We start from the raw sequence: 6,069 nt of genomic DNA, 5'->3' as shown, positions 1-6,069 counted from the left end.
TGTATGTGTGTGTGCGTATGTGTGGGAGTGTGTGAGTGTGTGTATGTGTGTGTGTGCGCGTGGGAGTGAGTGTGTGTGGGAGTGTGTGTGAGTGTGTGTGTATGTGTGTGTGTGAGTGTGTGTGAGTGTGTGTATGTGTGAGTGTGTGTGTGTGAATGGACGAGGGGATGATGTCATTGTTGCCAGTCAGCGCAGCAGCGTCTCCTGCAGCTCAAACATGAAACTAATCAAGATGACAAAGAAAAGGGACTGCAGGAAAGAGAAGGAAACAAAGAACTCTTCCTCTCTCGAAACGCCACAGAAATCAAACAGTCCAAAACGAGACTTCCACCAAAACAAGAGCAATGAGATGGAATGAAAGATTTCAGGACGACGGGTTCTGCGTGTTCCTCCGTGCTGCTGCAGGTTCACAAAGATCTCGTCAACCGACCTTTAACAAGAAGGTGAAGAAGGAGCAGAGACGAAGGTTCACTCACCCTGCAGTGGTGCTGATGCTCTCGCTCCTCTCAGATCATCTGCAGCTCAGCAGCATCAGCACCACACAGCAGCTGCTGCATGACATCACCTCAGAGCCATCCTATTGGCCGGCGGGGATCCTGGGCTTTGATTGGCCCAGCAGAGAGTGAGGAGGAGGAGGAGGGGGAGGGGCTCAGAGTGGCGGAGGATTTTATTCAGAAGAACGGCCCTGACTTCTCCATCACCCGCCGAGCCGCAGCAGATCAAAGACATTAGTGACTGATTTGTGTGATTGGTTGTAGTTAAATCATATTGAGAAAGACAGGAAAATGGCATTTTTCTGCCACTAGGTGGCAGCACCTGCAGCCATCAAACTTTGTCTTCGTACTGAGGTTCCTCCCTCCACTCTACATTCTTGCTCCTGTTGTACGTCGCATTGGACAAAAGCGTCCGCTAAATGAAACTGTAGAATTGTAGAATTGTGGTCATGTGACTGCAGAGCAATGGCGGTCTGGACCCCCAGGGTCATAAAGGGTTGTGACAGCTCTCTTTCACACCAGAAATCTGACGTAACAAACTCGAGCCGACATTTTAATGAGGAAAAAAATTATTTTCATCATTTTTAAGAAGTTTATCTTTAAAGAATGAATGAATGTTCTCGTTCCTTCCCAGGTGATCCTGAGCGCTCCACAGTTGATGACAAGCAACAAGAAACCTCCAAGGGATCCAGATTGGTGACAGCAGCAACAAAGACTGAGCAGTGGAAATGTAGAGACTCCAAGTTTCTCATTAAAGTATCGGATTTGAAAGAAAAACCCTGAGAGAAACTGACGAAACATAATTATGATTGAAATAAAATTCTTAAACAACGGAAAGCAACTGAAAATTTGTGTACACACACACACACACACACACAGCCACACACACACACACAGCCACACACACACACACAGCCACATGAAAGAAAATCAAATGAAGATAAAGTAGAACTGGAGCTGCTGGCTCAGCATGCCTTTGTGAAAATGTCAGCTCTAAATATAAAAACTGACAAAGACGTGTTACTCATCCCTCCCTCGCTTGCTCTCTCTCTCTCACACACGAGTGTTAATGCCTCCATCTGTCTCCAGTCAACCTTGTCTGTCTGCCTCTACTGATCATTTTAATACCATCCATCCGTCCATCATCCATCCATCATCCATCCATCCGTCCATCATCCATCATCCATCCATCATCCATCCATCCGTCCATCATCCATCATCCATCCGTCCGTCCATCATCCATCCATCCGTCCATCATCCATCCGTCCATCATCCATCCATCATCCATCCATCCGTCCATCATCCATCCATCATCCATCCATCCGTCCATCCATCCATCATCCATCCATCATCCATCCATCCGTCCATCATCCATCATCCATCCGTCCGTCCATCATCCATCCATCCGTCCATCATCCATCCGTCCATCATCCATCCATCATCCATCAATCCGTCCATCATCCATCCATCCGTCCATCATCCATCCATCATCCATCCATCCGTCCATCCATCCATCCATCATCCATCCATCATCCATCCATCATCCATCCATCCGTCCATCATCCATCATCCATCCGTCCGTCCATCATCCATCCATCCGTCCATCATCCATCCATCCGTCCATCATCCATCCATCCGTCCATCATCCATCATCCATCCGTCCGTCCATCATCCATCCATCCGTCCATCATCCATCCGTCCATCATCCATCCATCATCCATCCATCCGTCCATCATCCATCCGTCCGTCCATCATCCATCCATCCGTCCATCATCCATCCGTCCATCATCCATCCATCCGTCCATCATCCATCCGTCCATCATCCATCCATCATCCTTCCATCCGTCCATCATCCATCATCCATCCATCCGTCCATCATCCATCCGTCCATCATCCTTCCATCATCCATCCATCCGTCCATCATCCATCCGTCCGTCCATCATCCATCCATCCGTCCATCATCCATCCATCCGTCCATCATCCATCCATCATCCATCATCCATCCATCATCCATCTATCCGTCCACCCATCCATCCGTCCATCCGTCCACCCATCCATCCCTTCATCCATCATCCATCCATCCCTCCCTCCATCATCCATCCATCCATCTATCCGTCCATCATCCATCATCCATCCATCCGTCCATCATCCATCCATCATCCATCCATCCGTCCATCATCCATCATCCATCCGTCCGTCCATCATCCATCCATCTGTCCATCATCCATCCGTCCGTCCATCATCCATCCATCCGTCCATCATCCATCCGTCCATCATCCATCCATCATCCATCCATCCGTCCATCATCCATCCGTCCGTCCATCATCCATCCATCTGTCCATCATCCATCCGTCCATCATCCATCCATCATCCATCCATCCGTCCATCATCCATCATCCATCCGTCCGTCCATCATCCATCCATCCGTCCATCATCCATCCGTCCATCATCCATCCATCATCCATCCATCCGTCCATCATCCATCATCCATCCATCCGTCCATCATCCATCCGTCCATCATCCTTCCATCATCCATCCATCCGTCCATCATCCATCATCCATCCGTCCGTCCATCATCCATCCATCCGTCCATCATCCATCCATCATCCATCCATCATCCATCTATCCGTCCACCCATCCATCTGTCCATCCGTCCACCCATCCATCCCTTCATCCATCATCCATCCATCCCTCCCTCCATCATCCATCCATCCATCTATCCGTCCACCCATCCATCCCTTCATCCATCATCCATCCATCCCTCCCTCCATCATCCATCCATCCGTCCATCATCCATCATCCATCCATCCGTCCATCATCCATCCGTCCATCATCCATCCATCATCCATCCATCCGTCCATCATCCATCATCCATCCGTCCGTCCATCATCCATCCATCCGTCCATCATCCATCATCCATCCGTCCGTCCATCATCCATCCATCCGTCCATCATCCATCCGTCCATCATCCATCCATCATCCATCCATCCGTCCATCATCCATCATCCATCCGTCCGTCCATCATCCATCCATCCGTCCATCATCCATCCGTCCATCATCCATCCATCATCCATCCATCCGTCCATCATCCATCATCCATCCGTCCATCATCCATCCGTCCATCATCCTTCCATCATCCATCCATCCGTCCATCATCCATCCATCCGTCCATCATCCATCCATCATCCATCATCCATCCATCATCCATCTATCCGTCCACCCATCCATCCGTCCATCCGTCCACCCATCCATCCCTCCATCATCCATCCATCCATCTATCCGTCCACCCATCCATCCCTCCCTTCATCATCCATCCCTCCATGTTCCCCCTCTTCTCCTGTTCAGGGTGGTGGGGGTGGAGCCTATCCCAGCAGCCTTCCCCCTGGACAGGTCACCAGTCCATGGCAGGGCCAACACATAGAGACAGACAACCATTGGCTCTCCCAGCCACGCCTACGGTCAATTTAGAGTCTGGATTAACCTGGTCCCTCTTGATGTCTTTGGACTGTGGAGGAAGCTGGAGTACCAGAGAGAACCCAGCAGGAACAGGGAGAACATGGAGACTCACCCAGAAAGACCCCGTGCTGCAGCCGGGGCTCCACCCACAACCTTCTTGCTGGGGGCCACAGTGAGGACCACTGCTCCACCCACAACCTTCTTGCTGGGGGCCACAGGGAGGACCACTGCTCCACCCACAACCTTCTTGCTGGGGGCCACAGGGAGGACCACTGCTCCACTCACAACCTTCTTGCTGGGGGCCACAGTGAGGACCACTGCTCCACCCACAACCTTCTTGCTGGGGGCCACAGGGAGGACCACTGCCTTAATACCAGATAGTTTAATTTGAAATAATTGTTGAGTAATCAGCTGATTATTTTTCAGTCAATTACTTAATCAGGGCACAGCACCGCAGCCCCGTGAGCAGGTTCAGTGGTGGTTCAGAGTCGATCTTTGTCCTGCTGTGTTTGTGGGGATCAGTTTCACGTGTTGGGTGTGTGTGTGTGTGTGTGTGTGTGTGTGTGTGTGTGTGTGTGTGTGTGTGTGTGCGCGCATGTGTGTGTGCATGTTTGTGTGTGTTGGTGCATGTGTGTGCATGTGTGTGTGTGTGTGTGTGCATGTCCTCCATTTCAGGACAAAACAACATCAAGAGGAGTTCTGGCCTCATTCCTGAGGGAAACACGACTCTGCATGTGTGGTGGTGTGGGGGGAGGGTGCGACTGCAGAAGGAGAACCCTCCACATCCTAATGATGTCATCTACAGCCAATCACCTGTGAGCCCTCAGAGCCACAAAGCTAGTGAGTGTGTGTGAGTGTGTATGTGAATGTGTGAGTGAGTGTGTGTGTGAGTGTGTATGTGAATGTGTATGTGAATGTGTGAGTGTGTATGTGAATGTGTGAGTGTATGTATGTGAATGTGTGAGTGTGTGTATGTGAATGTGTGAGTGTGTATGTGAATGTGTGAGTGTGTGTATGTGAATGTGTGAGTGTGTGTATGTGAATGTGTGAGTGTGTGTATGTGAATGTGTGAGTGTGTGTATGTGAATGTGTGTGTGAGTGTGAGATGCAGCAAAGTCAAATCAGGTTACAGCTTCGTCAGACACATTTGCAGAGATGTGTGTTTCTGCTGGTCTGAGCAGATACAGGAATAGCGAGGGGGCGGGGCATGCAGCAAACAGGCAGAGGGAATGACATCATCCCTGAGCCTGTACGATGATGTCACTGACAATGAGGTCATTGTCTCTGCATTGAGCTTGATGCAGGATGATGTCATGTGTTAGAGGCTGAGGTGTGTCCCTGTGAGGATGACATTTTGGTCGTCTCAGCAGAAGGTTGGAGCCTGGATGGAGGCTCAAGTGAGACGGGTGTGTGTGTGAGTGTGTGTGGGGGGGGGGGGGGGGGGGTACAGTGAAATTCAGCTCATGCCACATTCCTACTCATCAAATTGGACTCGAGAGATGGGAGGCAGCTGAAACCAGTTTGCATGAGTGAGCAGCAGTTGGTGGCGTGGCGTCGTGACTGAGTGATCGTGGCAGTGGGAGAGAGAGGGAGGGGCGAGCAAGAAGAGCAGGGGAGAGAGAGAACAGACAGCAGTGGGCTGAATGTCAGAGGTGAGTCACTGCAGGCTGGCACTCACCTGACAGCACACGCAGCAACAGCCCAGCGCTCTCAGGAACCAGATGGTAGGAGAGAGCCCTGGATCATCGTGGTGATGTGATCATGTGACCCCCAATGGCTGACATCATTGCAGGTTTCTTTTAATTATGCGATGTTTGTTAAAAATACACCCTGCTACATCGTACTTCTGTGTACCATAAAATGGTTCCATGACCAGATTCTGATATTCAGTGAATTTCAGGAAGGAGTCGTAGAACCAGTAAATCAGTTCTCCTGGTAGAACATCTGGTTCTCTGGTCTCCAAGTCAGAGACACGATATCAGGTGTTTGGTTCCAGCAACTGGAGATACTAGCAGGTTCAGTTCTACATCAGAACCACCAGTAAACACCAGACCGGTGGATGGTGGAGGTTCAGTTCTACATCAGAACCACCAGTAAACACCAGACTGGTTCAGTTCTA

General features: G+C 50.3%; 1 protein-coding gene across 1 annotated transcript in view; it reads right to left on the bottom strand.

Annotated features, from left to right (window-relative positions):
• The window catches only part of LOC147269834 (stathmin-4-like), an 11,109-nt gene extending 8,947 nt beyond the window's left edge, over nucleotides 1-2,162 (bottom strand). The window contains exon 1 of the mRNA XM_086191409.1: nucleotides 477-2,162. The gene's annotated coding sequence lies outside the window, so the exon portion shown is untranslated. The remainder of the gene's footprint in view (nucleotides 1-476) is intronic.
• Nucleotides 2,163-6,069: the final 3,907 nt, after the last annotated feature.

This window comes from Aulostomus chinensis, chromosome 2 (genome assembly GCF_037954235.1).
Source record: "Aulostomus chinensis isolate RoL2024-O1b breed Wild chromosome 2, RoL_Achi_v1.0, whole genome shotgun sequence".
NCBI lineage: Eukaryota > Metazoa > Chordata > Actinopteri > Syngnathiformes > Aulostomidae > Aulostomus > Aulostomus chinensis.
Note: the sequence above shows the minus strand (reverse complement) of the source record. Positions and strands in the feature narration are given on the sequence as shown.